Source organism: Hylobates moloch, unplaced genomic scaffold (assembly GCF_009828535.3).
Source record: "Hylobates moloch isolate HMO894 unplaced genomic scaffold, HMol_V3 SCAFFOLD_2, whole genome shotgun sequence".
Taxonomy (NCBI): Eukaryota; Metazoa; Chordata; class Mammalia; order Primates; family Hylobatidae; genus Hylobates; species Hylobates moloch.
The window spans coordinates 132,152,470-132,169,139 of NW_026652277.1; the positions used below are offsets into that span (position 1 = coordinate 132,152,470).

Genomic DNA, 16,670 nt, shown 5'->3' on the forward strand with positions numbered 1-16,670 from the left:
CAGGCATGTACCACCATGCCCGGCTAATTTTGTATTTTTTAGTAGAGACAGAGTTTCTCCATGTTGGTCAGGCTGGTCTTGAACTCATGACCTGAGATGATCTGCCCTCCTCAGCTTCCCAAAGTGCTGAGATTACAGGTGTGAGCCACCGTGCCTGGCCAACCTGCTATATACCTTAAATCATCTTTAGATTACTTATAATACCTAATATAATGTAAATGCTATATAGTTATACTGCACTTTAAAAATTTTTATCATTTTTTATTGTTGTATTTTTTTTCTGAATATTTTAAATCTAGGGCTGGTTGAATTTGCTGATATGGAGGGCCAACTGTACAGAGTTTTAATTTCATAGTTTAACAATGAATGGCCATAAGTGGAGGTCAATACATATACTTAGCATTTCAAGCTAAGCTTGTTCATATACACATCTGAAATTAATTACAAGACATGACCTAACAAATGCTAGCATAACTTTTCTTAAAAGTAATTTTTACAGATATTAGGCCGGGTGTGATGGCTCATGCCTGTAATCCCAGCACTTTGGGAGGCCGAGGCGGGTGGATCACAAGGTCAGGAGATCGAGACCATCCTGGCTAACACGGTGAAACCCCATCTCTACTAAAAATTAAAAAATTAGCTGGGCATGGTGGCAGGCGCCTGTAGTGCCAGCTACTCAGGAGCCTGAGGCAGGAGAATGGTGTGAACCCAGGAGGCGGAGCTTGCAGTGAGCTGAGATTGTGCCACTGCACTCCAGCCTGGACGACAAAGCAAGACTCCGTCTCAAAAAAAAAAAAAAAGTAATTTTTACAGATATTAAACTTCATCTTGCACACTGATGTCAACATATATTTAAGGCAAAATCAGAGCTTTTATATTTTCATTTATTATTCATTTAACTTTTAAAACACGACTATAATTGAATATTAAAACAAAAACAATATCAAGAAGTGAGCATATTATGGTTATAGTCCTTCACTTATTCACCACTGCATATATAATACCAGCAGTGAGTGTTACTCATTGGCACCATTAAGAGGTTTGACACTGAATACCACCTCTGGCATGATGTTCATCATCCTCCTAAGCTTCCCCATTGTAATGGCCCATCTTTTCTGATACTGGTCAATGTCCACCAGATGTACTTGATCCATTTCATCAGCCTCTTTTACTTCCTACCTCTTAGGAAGGAGTTATTCCAGCAAAGAGAGTTTATCATGAAACAGAAAGGCATTCTCAGGAAAGTAGACCTTAAATTTGATGATTAGGTGATCCTTTTCATAGGATCTACAATAAACTGGCATGCCTTCATTTAGCACACACTTAATATCTCTGTGCTTGACAATCTGAGTTGGGGGATGAGAGGTGTTGACTGGGGTTTGGTTGTCAAGGGTGGATATTGGCTTTTGGAAGCCATGCATTGCTTCAACCAGTTTTACGCCCATACACATGAAAAGGTCTTCTGGTCGAGTAAGAAAATATGGTCCTTCTGATCTAAAACAATGATAGTATCTCCTGGCTCCTGATCTCCTTCACCATGAAAGATATCTACTGGTCGTCTTTCATGCCTTTGTCATGAACTTGTAGAATCTTCTTCTCTCAAACTATCTTCCTTCCATTGCAGCTTTTACATCTATCTTTAGGACTGATCTCCTCTCCATGGCTCTGGCACTCCATGCACACAGACTGAAATTCTTGAGCCATTCTAGATCGTATCTGATGAATTCTTATTTGCATTCTAGTACTTCAGTGATTGGGACAGCACTCTACTGCTCCGTTCTTACCACCTTAGCCTACACACTTGCCACAAATCACATTATTTTATGGAGCTAGTTTTCTTGTTGCACCATTAAATACATCTTCTATGGTTACTGAGAGCTGATGCACAATATTTTTACCTCTTTTTCTCTCTGCATCCTTCGTCTTCCTTCAAATAACATATCAACAATGTCCATGAGGGAGCCAAAACTTCCACTCACTTCACCATTTTTAATTGCCCACTCTCCTCTTTTCTCAAATAATTCAATTTTCTTTGCTTCAGAGAGCACTTCATAAGCTTGAGAAATCTGTTTACACTTCTGTTTGTTATTTGGATTCTCACCAGGGTAGTAATTCAAGACCAGTTTCCTGTAAGGCTCTCTTAACTCTTCCTGGATGGCATTGTGTCTCACCCCCAAACCATTACAGTAAGTGGTTTCTTTCACCACTTTCTACAGCTGGCAAGTGGACTAAGGCTGGTGTGTGGGAACAAGGAGGAGTTTGGGCAGCTACCACTCCTCCATCTCTCACCAAGTGTTTTGGAAAGCTCCCTCACATGAGTTCTTAAAAGCAGAGAATTTGTTCAGGCTGGAAGAAGAAGAGAAATGACAGGAGAATTCAGAGAGATTCAAAGCATGAGAAGGATTCAACATGTCCTTGCTGGTTTGAAGATGGAGGGGACAGTATGACAAGGAATGCAGGTGGCCTTAAGGAGCTGAGAGGCTTCTGGCTGACAACCATGAAGGGAACAAGACTCCTGCCCTACAACCACAGGCACAGAATTCATCCAACAGTCCAAATTAGTTTGGGACAGACTTGCCTCTAAAGCTTCCAGAAAAGAACGAAACCGCATGTACACATTGATGTTAGCCTTATGAGTCTCTAATAAGCAGAGGGTTCAGCTGAACCACTCGATATGGGACTTCTGGTCTACAGAGCTGTGAGACAGCAAATGTGATAAAGGGGTGTTTCAAGCCACTAAATTTGAGGTAATTTTTTATGGCAGCAATGGAAAATTCATATATGTAAAAAATCTTGAGATCTAGTATGTATTTTACATGTATGGCACATCTCAATTTGTACTAGCCACATTTCAAGTATTCAGTAGTTGCACATGTGGCTAGTGGCTACAGTATTGGACAGTGAAAATCTAGACCAACAGGAGTCAAGATGTCTAGGAAGTACTAGGTTTGTAGCCCAAACATAATGTCACCATGTGGAAAGAGAAGAAGATCAAGGAACGGGGGACTTGGCAAGTTCTTTTTTGATTCCCCATCCTGTAATCTGTGAATTGGGTAATCTTGCTCATACAGAAAACAGGCTAAATTTTACAAACTTTATAGAGTGTCTAAGTTCATTGGACTCTGAAATTTTTGTTTTAATTGCCTTTTGGCTATTGAAAAAGTATTTTTTGAATGTTTTATTTTTATATCAGTTAAATTTTGGAGCAATCAAGAGAAGAGTTGTTGCTCACACCTGCATTTATGCTTGAGTTGGAGAATTAGTTATTTAGTTCTAGCATTATGGGGTCAGGGCAAGGTAGGCAAGGGTAACCATGGAAGATCTCCAGGAGTAGAATTATGCAGATTGATTTAGCTTTCCTGGGAAGGCTGTTACTCCTCACCAGAGAGTTGGCCTTTCAATATCAACCTTCTGAGGTCTAGGTTTCATTTTTATTAAGAAGGGCAGCATGTTTTATCATTCTAATTACATTCCATGTTTAGCCTTCTAAAACCATCTTTTACCATCTCCCTTAATAGATGAAAATATATGTTTATCCTGCAAAATTTAGAGCAACAACTAATCATTGTAATCTAGAACCATATTAGGAAGGTTTCACCAAAGAGCTATAAAATTAGACTGGGTTTAAAGGAAAAAAATGGAACCTAGACCAGGAGAGAGCAGAGGGAGGTCTTTCCAGGCTTCGAGGAGCAGTGAATGTAACAGTGGAAGAGAGGAAAGTGAATGGCAGGTTGATTGTTTGATGAAAAGTTTCTTTTGACTAAAGCAAAAGCTTTTGTAAGGAAAGCTATAGTTGGTGCTGGAGAGGGAAAGGTCAGAACACTCTAGATATGCACTATCCAGTACAGTGACCCCTAACCCCATGTAGCTATGAAACACTAGAAATGTGGTTAGTCTGATTTGAGATATACTGTAAGTATGAAATACACACTGGATTTAAAAGACTTAGTACAAAAATATTATAAAATATTTCACTAATAATTTTATATTGTTAAAATGATAATATTTTGGATACATTGGGTTAAATAAATTATTAAAATTATTTTTACCTTTTAAAAATCTTTTTTAATGTGGCTCCTAGAAGATTTTAAATTAGATATGTGGCTTGTATTATGTTTCTGTTGAACATCATTGCTCTAAACCAAGTGCTTCTCATACTTTAAAGTATATAGGAATCATCTGGGAATCTTGTTGAAATGCACATTCAGAAACTCCCAGGTAAACTGCTTCTGCAGTTCAGTCTTTGGACTACACACTACCTTGCCTGCAATATGTAACTATTCAGGAACTTTTAAAGTCACAGTGACCAGATTGCTGCACCCCAAATCCATTACTTAAGAATCTCTAAAGCTCTGACGTGAGTATCAATATTTGTTATAACTCTCCAGGTTAATTAAACATCTAGCAAATTTGAGGACCCCTGCTTAAGAAGCTCTTGAATAGAAGTGAACTAATTTAAAGTTTATTTTGTAGAAAATGGGGAAGTTTGGCTGGGTGCGGTGGCTCACGCCTGTAATCCCAGCACTTTGGGAGGCCGAGGCGGGTGGATCACGAGGTCAGGCGATCAAGACCATCTTGGCTAACATGGTGAAACCCCGTCTCTACTAAAAAAATACAAAAAATTAGCCGGGCGTGGTGGCAGGCGCCTGTAGTCCCAGCTACTTCGGAGGCTGAGGCAGGAGAATGGTGTCAACCCGGGAGGTGGAGCTTGCAGTGAGCCGAGATCGTGCCACTGCAGTCTGGCCTGGGCGAAAGAGTGAGACTCCGTCTCAAAAAAAAAAAAAAGAAAATGGAGAAGTTCATATATCAGGAGCAATTAATTTGTCACTAGTGAATATTCATTGATTCATTAAGTGAGTTACACTCTGTGTCAGTCATGGTGATTTATATCACCCTGCCTTCTGGAAGCTAAGAAGCTAGTCAAGAGATAAGATAAATAACTGCAAAGCAATATGGGATAGGTTCAGCATGAGTGGTATAGATATTAAGGGTTATAGGACTTAAGAAAAGGCAGAGTCAATTTTGGGTGGAATAATTATTCTTGGAAGAGCTGATGTATAAGATCTAATACTGTGGTTCTCAAACTTTAGGTTGCATCACAATCATCTAAAGTAACCAAGTTGAGAACACTGTTGTCACAGAACACTGCTAATGTCACCCACCACGCTGTGAATGCATTTTAACCATTCTTACATCTCTGTTCTAATATTAATAATTCAAAATTCAAAGTGCCCAGTGGGAGGCTGATTGGCTGAGCCCAGACCACATGCTCAAGCCCGGTCTGGCCAAGAGCCATTGGCAATGCACTTCTCACTCAAACAAAAATAGGAATGAAGTACAATACTGCTAGGCTTTCTCCCTAACCCTTCCCTCCACCCTCACCAAAAAAAAATTCCCAAACTAAAACAAAACCAAAAACGAACAGATAGACAAAGTGTCTACTGCAGGTAGTACAATTCCAAAAACAGGCATGCATCGGGGAGACTTGATTATGAACAAAAAGTCAAATTAAATGTTAAGTTGTTAAGTTTGAGATTACAACGTTTAACTTAAGCAGAGATGTCCAGTTAGTTAGTTTTGAGAATGAAGTAAAGGCTAGAGAAGGTAGCTTAGGCATCACCTCTTTAGAGGTAAAAATAGAGAACAAATGTGAGCATGAGGAGGCAGAATGTAGAGGTAGGAACCGAGGACTGAGAGTCTGATAATATCTTCATACTTCTGGGACTCTAGGAGTAGTACAAAGAGATGCTGCATTAGATGTTAGCAGGTGTTAAACTCCAAATCTATTCAGATTAGAAGAGTTAAATAGGAATTTCAGTTGTGGTACTTCTCAGAGCTATTAATATACTAACTTGCATTATAATGCTTTAATAATGCTGTGTTTCCAAATATTATTTGGCTAGGAACTCTCTTAAAGAATTAGCAATATATTTGAAGACATTTTGGAAAACAGTGGGCTAGAATTTTCTGGAACCAGTAAAAGACGGAAAGAGACTTAGAAAAGTATTCAGGGAGAGAAATAGTAGTACCAGGATCGAGACTATTCAAATAATTCAAACTCCTATTACTCCATTATAATAGAAAATGGGTTTAATAGTATGGGATTAATAGTATTAAATTCTGTTTTACATATATGTCTCCCAAATGCACAGCACTTGGCAAATGGAGTTGTACCATACATATTTAAATGAATAAATAATAATAAAGAGTGAGAAAAGTCCTTTAATTTTCTGTATGGAGATCACAAGAAGTCCTTAGCAAATAGGTGTCTCCTTCAACTCACCTCCAACCAGCTTCAGAATACTGGTGGGGTGGGTTGGATGACACATCTATTTGCTAAGGATCTCTTGAGTGATTTCTCAAGAACCCCTGGCAGAGAGAATTGCCACCCTATCATCTGTTTCTCCCTTTTTTCTTGGAAACATAACAAGGGTGACCATATAATTTATCATCCAAACTGGGACACTTGAGAGAGAAAAAAGGGGAGCTATTAATAATTACGCCAGGACAACACATACAAAACAGACTCTCAGGCAAACTGGGACAAGTGGTCATCCTAAATATAACTCCTGACGTTTAGCTGTGCGCTTGACTATTAGGAATAAAGTCTGCACTCTTCGATCTCTCTTGTATTTACAGGGAGCCAAGTACCAGATCACAGTAGTTAGTTCCCCTCTTCCCCAAAGTTTACAGAGATGGCTCATATCTTGACCAAAGCTAGTTCTTACCAATCAAGGAAGATTGTAGAAGATGGTTGTAGAAGGCCTCACAGAGATAGAATCTTAACGGGTTCCTTTCTTCCTCCTACTGGCTGGAATGTGGTTTTTCTGGTTAGAGGTTTAGCAGCAATCTTGGATCACAAGGCAGTGTGCTTAAGATGGTGGAACAGAAAGATTAAAGAAGCCTGAGCCTCTGATGATCATAAGCCCTTTTAGTCCAGTCTACCTTTGGCCTACTGTGTGAGGAATCAATAAATATTTATATTTAGTAATCATTGTGGGTCATTTTATCGTTTTCTGTTACTCCTCATTGAACCTAATCTGGGTAGATAAAACCTTATAACAATGCTGTCAAGAAACATAATGTGGGTCACAATTGTGAACCATATGTGTAATTTAAAATTTTCTAGTCATTTTAAAAAACAAAAAAACAAGTGAAATTAATTTAAACAATGTATTTTATTTAAACTATTGTAGCCAAAATATTATCTTTTCAACCTCTAATCAACATGAAAAATATTAATGTGATAATTACATGCTTTTGTTTCATGCTAAGCCTTCACAATTCTATGTGTATTTTGTGCTCACAGCACATCTCAGTTTAGACTAACCACACTGCAAGTGCTCAATATCCACATGTGGTTACTGGCTATCCTATTAGACAGCACAATTTTAAACCACAAATACCTCCTTTCACCCACCCACTCATGTATTTTCTATCTCTCTCTTCTTGTTTCTCTTCAACAGGTAAACATAGATAAAACTCTATATCTTACACAACAACAACAAAATAACAACAATAAACCCCTTCTCATTCTTCCTCGAACATATTTTTCTAGTGTTTTTCTTTCCTTCATATCGCTATTTGAGTTTGCAGTAGCAGGTAACTCTGGTCTTAGGCTAATGACAGAACAGGGTCCTTTAGGATGCCACTTGATAAACTGGTGCCTGGGTGATGTGAAACCATCAGAAATCATATTTTTAGGATGATCTTCTAGCAAATTAAAGCCCATGTATTAGGAGTTTTTAATATCATGACCGAAACTCACTACGTTTTGCTATGAGTTGCCACAAATAATTGGTCTATTTATCGATCTACCTCATCTATCTATAATGATTTAAGAAAATCACTTCGAGAATCAGGTTACCCCTCTGGTGATGCCAATTTCCTTTACTTTGAGATATATGGTGAAGAGTAACTGAAAGGGAATTGTTGGAGCTGGCACTTGGAAGTTGATCCTAACCTGGATACCTCCTGGGAGAGGTCATGAATGTATACATCAACTACCATGTGTGCATCAATGGAGAAGTGATTTCTGGCAGGTAGGCGTTATCGAGTACAGCATAACTTCAGTTATCTGGAGTCTAGTGTTCAAGCACCAGGAATGGTGTCAGTTACAAAAGGAAGAATAATGTGCATCTTGTAAAAAACGAAATAAACCATGAGCTTTGAGTATTTTGTACATGATTAAGAGGAGCCAAAAATGTGAAAGTTATGGTGGATGAGCCGGGATTGATTAATTATCCAACAAGAGGGAAGAAATCTTCTGGTTTAATAGAGATTTACAAAAAAAGTTAGTCTTTTCATATAGATGTAGCCAAGAAGCTCAGATGACATGATAGGGACCCAACAAAATAAGAAATAAAAAAGGCAGAGAGAAGAGGAAAGCAAGCAAAGGAGATTATATATGGAACAGAAGTGGTGGTAACAAAGACAGAAGTAGTAGCAAAAGAGCCCAAGAAATGTCATCAACTCTGTGGAGGCAGAAAGAATGAGGCAGACATGAAGTGCAGAGACATTGTCAGCAACCCAGTGGATGTTTAGGTACCATGTACAATTACATCTTCACAGGCACAGTATTTCTGGGAAAAACTACTTATGCCAACTGGAGTCATTTTTTGTTTAATGCTTTACTTACTCATTTGCAGTTATCTAATTTGTACCAGCGGTTTGCACTCTCTTTGGCCTATGTGCTCTCAGTGACCAAAGCCTAGGTGCTATGGGTGATGCTGTCAAACCTAACACCTGAAACACAGAACATGGGCCAAGAAAAAGTAAGAAGAACAAGAAAGAAAAAGACCATTATGAACACTTTGGTTATCCAGACGTCATTTATCTAGCCCCCTTAACAATATATCCTCCAGCTAAGAACAAGGAATAGCAAAAGACACATCTGAAAATCTAGATAGATGATGCCAAAGACTACACGGTGTTTTTCATTGCAATTTACTTATTGAAAACTCTCCAGATCCCAGAAGTGTGGCCTCACTTTCCCTTTACTTAACCACGCCAGAAACGGTCACTCCCTATGGGCCCTGGTTCCTGAAGAGCCATGGTTATTGCTGCAGAAACGTCAACTCTAGGTACTACTACTAAGCCCGGGTCAATGTGCAGCTTTAAAACCATTTGTCATTCTTTCCTTTTATTGTTGCTGAGAATGTTTTATTCTTACTTTTAAACAAGTCTAATATACATAGTTAGTATTTTCTTTTTTTTTGAGACGGAGTCTTTCTCTGTCCCCCAGGCTGGAGTGCAGTGGTGTGGTCTTGGCTCACTGCAAGCTCCGCCTCCCGGATTCACCCCATTCTCCTGCCTCAGCCTCCCGAGTAGCTGGGACTACAGGCGCCCGCCACCACGCCCGGCTAATTTTTTGTATTTTTAGTAGAGACGGGGTTTCACCGTGTTAGCCAGGATGGTCTCGATCTCCCGACCTTGTGATCTGCCCGCCTTGGCCTCCCAAAGTGCTGGGATTACAGGCTTGAGCCACCGCGCCCGGCCCATAGTTAGTATTTTCTAAGTCAGTTGCAGATTAGGACAGTAAAAGAGGTCATGAGATAAATTATAGCCAAAGAGGTGGCAGGCGATATTGAGGGTGGGGCAGAAAAATTGTAAAAGCCATGAACTTCATCTCAAACCACAAAGCCCATTCAATGTCAGAGTTAGTGTATATGGTATGTGTTGTGGCAGGAAAAGAATAGACTTTGAAATAAGACAGGTCCAGACTCAAGTTATAGCTCTTCTGCTGGTAGCTGTGTGACCTTGGGCAGGTATTTAAGTTATCTGAGCCTCAGTTTTCTCATTTCTAAAGTGGAGATAGTAATATTACCTTCCTTATTCAGTTGTGAAGATCAAATCTATGTAAACCAACATGGTTGTTGCAAATAGTTCCTTCTCTCCTAGAAATGAATAGGTTTTCAGGTTATCAGTGACTTTTATAACTTCAGGTAGTACTTACTAAACTCATACTGGAATGTGGACACCATGCAAAGCACTGGGACATGGAATTAAATGAATGACAGTCTGTATCATCAAGGAACTTAGAGTTATTTGGGAAGAAAGATTGTAAAACATAAGTTAGACCGTAGGTTAAGGTGAAACAATGGAAGTAGGTTCCAGTAATTGAGGCACTATGTACTAATGGCAGCATGGGGTGGGTGTCAACAATTTGAGGGAGAGCATCATGTGTTTATAGTGAAGATAATCTTGAACCATCAGGAAACGTAAATTGTGTTAATAAACTATGTCTAAAGAGGCAGAATATAAGTAAATCTTGTATTTTAAATATTCCATTTAAAATGATGAAATCTAAAAAAATTAACTTCCATGGTTTACTTTGGCAAAAAAAATCCATTAATTTCTAATGGAACACCTTATTTATTTATATGTCAAATAAATGAGACATTGCTAAAATGGCAGATGAGAAAGGCAGAAAAGAAGAAATAAGACTATGGAGAAAGGAAGGGGAAAGGAACAGAAATGTTAAGGTGTGACCAGAATTGCTCATAAAATCAGTCTTTTGTCAGTGTGGCTTCCTTGCTGTTTCTTTTCATCTTCACAGCTGCCCTGTCTGATTGGTAAAACATGTATTATTCTCTGTATAATTGACGATGAAGTGAAAAATGCAAGGGGCTATTGCTTGTCCAAAGTCACACATTTAGCAAGACATGTATCCAGAAAGTAGAACTCAAGTTCTCTGCTTGAGGCACAAAAAATGTAAGGAAAAAAAGTCACCCTCAGTAGTTCTAAAGAATTTCATCTAAAGAAATAAAGTTTAAAACCAGGAAGCAAATATCTAAGAAGTGGTAATGGCACAAGCATATTCTACATATAAAAGAAGTGCTAAGCATAATTGCTTTGCCATAACTTCTCTTTTTTCCCATGTTTTCCTTTCTCACCTCCTTCCTCCTCCAAATAGATGAAGGCAAGAGAGAAATACCAGAAAGGAAGAGAATAGGAGGGAGAAAATAGAAGGTTATGAGAAAAGAGAAGGGAAAACAATAGGAGATAAATGTGTAGGGAAGTCTTACTCGTGAACATATAATATGTTTCTGGTAGATTTAAAATTTGTAAATAAGAACATATTTATTCTTATACCACATATGAAAATCCTTGTTTTGAAGTTTCTCCCCAAAAGAATTGAGGTCTGGGAAGGGGAAAATGTGTCAAGAGATGTGTATGTTGTCTTGGCCACCCGTAATTCAAAGATTGCCCCATGAATCAAGGGCTGTAAATTTGTACCATTTACATTTTTATTTCTCTAAGCAATCTCTGCAAAATGAAAAAGAACATAATTTTGAAAGCTGGTGTTTATTATTATTTTTATATGTAGTCCCATAATGAATAGGCTGTTTGGACAGAATCAAAAGCCTTCCCTGAGGTCCCCGAGCTGGCATAGCCCCGTAGACTGGTACTCTCTATTACTCAAGGGCATCAACTGACCAGTACACTTCTTCTTCTCCAAGTCATTGTAAATACCACCCAAAGCCTGATGCTGATATAGGGATGTAAAAAAGACCAATGCTGATCATGTTCCCTGGGCACTTCTCAGGAAGGAAAAGCTCATCTGGAGCCCACCCTGCTGAAGCAGGTGAGTGAGATTTAACACCAGCATCATCCTTTACTGTGATCCAGCAGGCACTCCACCAATTGGCAGGCCGGTTTCTCCTCTGCTTGGAGAGGGAGAAAATCAGAGGGCACATCTCACAGGACATTGTGAATGTTCATGGAAAGTACTTAATAGAGGTATTGGCTCATAGTAAGTTCTCAAAACAAGCTGTCTTTCTTCTTTTCAAAAATTAACACTATTTGTCAAGTTTTGGTTTCTCTGACCTTAAATGATCATGTTTAAAATATGAAAACTAGGCTTCAGTCGAAACCAGCTATTCATGGTTTCCTATTGTTCAACACAAAAATTTCCCTCCTTAAAAGAAGTGACAGAAATCTGGTGGTGTTTGAAATGTCTGCATTAAAAGTTTTATGTGGCTGGATATTTGTGGGCTTCTTCCATACAGTTGGGAAGGATTGCTCCATGAATAAAGGGCTGTAAATTTGTACCATTTACATTTTTATTTCCCTAAGCAATCTCTGCAAAATGAAAAAGAACATAATTTTAAAAGTTGGTGTTTATTATTATTTTTATACGTAGTCCCATAAATATGAACACTTTAAAACCTCATTCATTTAGAATAATGGAAGAAAAATGTGAGAAATCTGCCTGAGAAAATATTTGGGAAGAAGTGGAGTTTTAGTAATGTCAAAGAAAGTTAATATTATTAACTAAGATATAAATGGATTTTAATAAGTAATAAAGCTAAGTTTGTAAAAAACTACACTTCACAAAAGGCCCTGGTTTTATACTATATCATAAGAATAAGCTACTTTGATAACATAATAAATTTAATTACTAGAACCAAAAATAAATGACTCTTTTTTAAAAAACTGGATTTGCCTACTTTACAAATAAGACTCTAAAGAATTATCTGAAGAAAAAGTACCATTTCTTAATTACATATAGTTTAGTTGGTTATCTTCACATGAGATCAGTGAAGTATGGATTAATGGAGTTTTATTGCATAATGCAAGTTAAAGCAATATACGAATAAAATAAACAACCCAATTATTTTATCTCATATCATAGCTTCCAAGCACCTAGGGCTTGGGGCTCGTTTATCTTTAGATGTATACGGACAAAACTCTGTAAAGGGAATGCCAGGGGTGTGGAGTTGTTAACTCTTTCCATGGAAACAATACTGAAGAGAAGAAATCCAGGGAAGCCGGAGGTCACAGCAAAGTCCTTCTCAGGGGGTGCAAGCATGATTTCAGTGTCTGGGCTCTGGAGTCACACTGCCTAAATTCAAGCTCTACTTCCCCCTGGCAGACTCAGTGACAATGGGGAAGTTACTTCAGGTTCCTCCTCTGTAAAATGGGATGATCATGGAATCTCACAAGGTTCCTGAAAGAGTAACATTTCAAACAGTGCCTGACACACAGTGAGCGCTCAGTCATTTCTGCTGTCTCTATAGCTGACCTGATATTAAAGGATATTTGTCCACCTTTAACCTCATGACAACAAGAAAATCAAGCCCTAACTTAGATTATCAATTTACCTATACTTTACCATGTCATTTCGTAGTTTTGTGTATTATAATATTAAAATATCTCACCAAGCAGGTGACTTTTAAAAGTCGTTCTTTATATAAATGGAATATCAAATGCTTTTAAAAATCTAAGAATAGAACATCTACTGAAGTTCTGTTCCTCTGTTGTTAGTATTTGGATGACCTTCATGGACCTGTTTAGATTGGTTACTTCTTTTGTTAGAGTTTTATGGTGATTGAACTACCGCCAGGAGAGTGCTTGAATTTGCCCTCTGTAACTTGCTCTTTGCTAGCCATCAGCCACTTGTTTAAGCCTCAAAACCTGTTTCTCCTTGATTCTTCTCTTTCCTATACATCCCACATCCACCATATCACAAGAAGTGTAGACTCTGCGTCTGAAATATGTCTTGATTCCATCTGTTTCTTTCTCTCTCTACTATCATCACACTCTTCCAAGCTGCATCCACCAGTCCTCTTGCCTGGGCTACTGTGATAGGTTCCTAAATGATTTGCTTGCTTTCACCTCTTTCCTTATAAAATTCATTCTTTACTGAGAGCTCACAGTGATCCTAGCGAAACATACATGGAACGCTGTTACTACTCTTATTTGCAACATTTCAGTGGCTTCTTGTCATCGTTAGAATAAAATCCAAACTCCTTATTCTGGCATACAATGCTTTCTGTCCTCTGACCACTCCCTATCTCTTCGACCTTATGTCCTTACCCTCTCACCAACACTCACTGTCCTCAGCCATACTGGCTTTTTTCTGTTTCTTGAACGTGCCAAGCTTGCCATCTTAAGACCTTTGTGCTAGCTGTGCCTTCTGCCAGGAATGTACTTACCTCCAATCTTCTCATGGGCCAACTCTTTTTTGCCCTTCAGATTTCAGACTAACTATCGCTCCCTGGAGATGCCCTTCCACTCCCACCCAATCAAAAGCACCTGCCTAGTCACTCGCTATCATATTGCCTTTTAAATGTTGTGTGTGATATTTGTCATGGTCTGATCTTTCTTGCTCATCTATTTACTTCTAATTTATCTATTTGTATATTACCAGCCTTGCTCCAACTAGAATATAAATTCCAACAGAGTGGGAACAATGTGATTCTTACATTCTTATATGGTATAGTTTGTGTTGGAACACTGTTTGGAAGACAGTAAGCATTCAGCAATTATCTTAACTCAATGAATGGAATTCTCAGGTTGCCCAAGGGAGGAAGCTCCCTGTGTCCTAACCGGGACCACCTCTTAATCTCCTCAATTCTTAATTTACATCCAGAATTATTCCACCCAGAGCCCAGAAGAGTGTAATGACTTTAATTCCTCCCCAGGAAAGCAGTATAGCTGACTACTTCTTTCAGCACTGCCTTGCATAACCATTATTTCTGTACTAGGATTTGTTTTGCCTCCCTTTTCCCAATTTTCTTTTTCTTACCTCATATTAACATCTTTGACAAAATTCTCTTATTCAATTCACATAACAACCTGGGTAAGTATTATTACATCTTTTTTTTCCCTAACGGACAAAGTGGAGGCTCAGAGAGGCCAAGCAACTCACAAGTGATAAAGATTTGAACACAGATCTGTCAATATTGAGATCATGAACTTATTTATTGCCTGGAGATAGTGTCCTACCAATTATTGTGGTCACAAATTTTCCACAATAGCCATTGATGAGTTGACCAAACGATTCCCAAACTTATTTGGGGATTCCTGTGTCCCCTTAGACTTGCAGAATAAAAGTCTGGAGTATAGCTCAAGAATTTTCTTTCTTTCTTTCTTTCTTTCTTTCTTTCTTTCTTTCTTTCTTTCTTTCTTTCCTTCCTTCGTTCCTCTTTCTTTCTCTTTCTTTCTTTCTTTCTTTCTTTCTTTCTTTCTTTCTTTCTTTATTTCTTTCTTTCTCTTTCTCTCTTTCTCTCTTTTCTCTTTTCTTTCCTTCCTTCTTTCTTTCCTTCTTTCTCCTTCCTTCCTTCCTTCTCAGAGTTTTGCTCTGTCACCCAGGCTGGAGTGCAGTGGCACAATCTCGGCTCACTGCAACCTCCACCTCCTGGGTTCAAGCGATTCTAATGCCTCAGTCTCCCTAGTAGTTGGGATTACAGGTGCCCACCACTACACACAGCTAATTTCTGTATTTTTGGTAGAGACAGGCTTTCTTCATGTAGGTCAGGCTGGTCTCGAACTCCTGACCTCAGGTGATTCACCTGCCTCAGCCTCCTGAAGTGCTGGGATTACAGATTTGAGCCACTGCAACCGGCCCCAAGAATTTGCATTTTTAAGGAGCTGTCTAGATTATTCTAAAGGCAGCCAGTTTTAGGTCTCATTGACTTAGAGAAGAAGCAGCAGGTAGGGGAATGTTAAATTGAGTATGTGTTATCTTTGGAAAGGTCTTTTAAATGTCATCTGAGATTAGTTTATCTGGTTAAGTTGGTGACTGAGACGTGGAAATAGGGGATTGGAGACCTCCAAGTTTCCTCAAGGAGGAAGATGCATCTGCAATTTTCTAAGGGAAAAGCCACAAAGCACGAGATGGGGCCTGAGCTTTGGTGAGGGCTTTCCAAGGGGAGCGCTGAGAGTGCAAAAGCATTCTTTCAATGTTATGAGGTTCTCCAGTGAAACCCCACTAGATATTTGAGCTTTGTAAACTGTCTCTTCAAGTTTCTTAAAATCTTTACATAAGTTATTCAACATGTTTTGAATCATTAAAAAATCTAGGTAAAGTGGGTGAAAAGGGCATTTTATAGAAGTATAAAATAATCTAGGCTGTCAGAGGTGGCTTTATAAGCATGTCTAAACTATTCCCAAACTACTGAGAAGTCTGTTTTATGATAAAATCATGATGTAATGAGGAGAAACAACACATTCAGAGTGCTTTTCCTATTGAAAAAGCTAAAATTTTGACAAATTCAGATACCCTGATAGTAAGATGCTGGTTCTGCCACCCCTTATAGCATTGAGTCCTATCTAATAAAAGAGATAAATGGCCTCCTGGGGCTTAGAGACCATGGAAAGTCACATCTGGTAGCTTGCACCTGGCTGACCTATTCACAGAACAGGTCAATGTAGTGCAAAAGGGCATTTTTTTTTTTTTTTAATCAGCTCTGCTGGAGGGAATTGAGCAGCAGTCAGGGGAGGTTTTCATCCTTTCATACCATTCCACTCACTGAGCTGGTTCCTTCAACTATGGCTCGGAGGGCCATGACTCTGCATTTGATACCACTATAGCAAGCTACCCTTAGCCTTTTTGTCACTAGTGCAATATTGGAAATTCAATTATTTCTATATTTTCTGAATTGATTCATGATCCAAATAAAAGCTCAATCACTTTATTTTATTACAACTTGTTTTAGGACTGGGTTCCATTGTCTTTACAAATATTCTAATATTGTGTTTTGTATTTCATATTCATTTTATTTGGTAAGTTGAGCTTTCTTCAACAACTGGTTGTCATGAAATTTTTTTTTTTTTTTTTTTGCTGTTTTCAAATTGGAAACTTTTCCTAGAAAAGTTCTAGGTTCTAGGAAAACCACTTGGCAGAGAGGCAAGTTGGAGTCAGGTTATAAAGAATACCATTT

General features: G+C 38.5%; 1 pseudogene; it reads right to left on the bottom strand.

Moving 5' to 3' along the window:
• Window positions 1-1,032: 1,032 nt before the first annotated feature.
• Window positions 1,033-16,295, bottom strand: LOC116476878 (dnaJ homolog subfamily A member 1-like; annotated as a pseudogene).
• Between the last annotated feature and the right edge of the window lie 375 nt (window positions 16,296-16,670).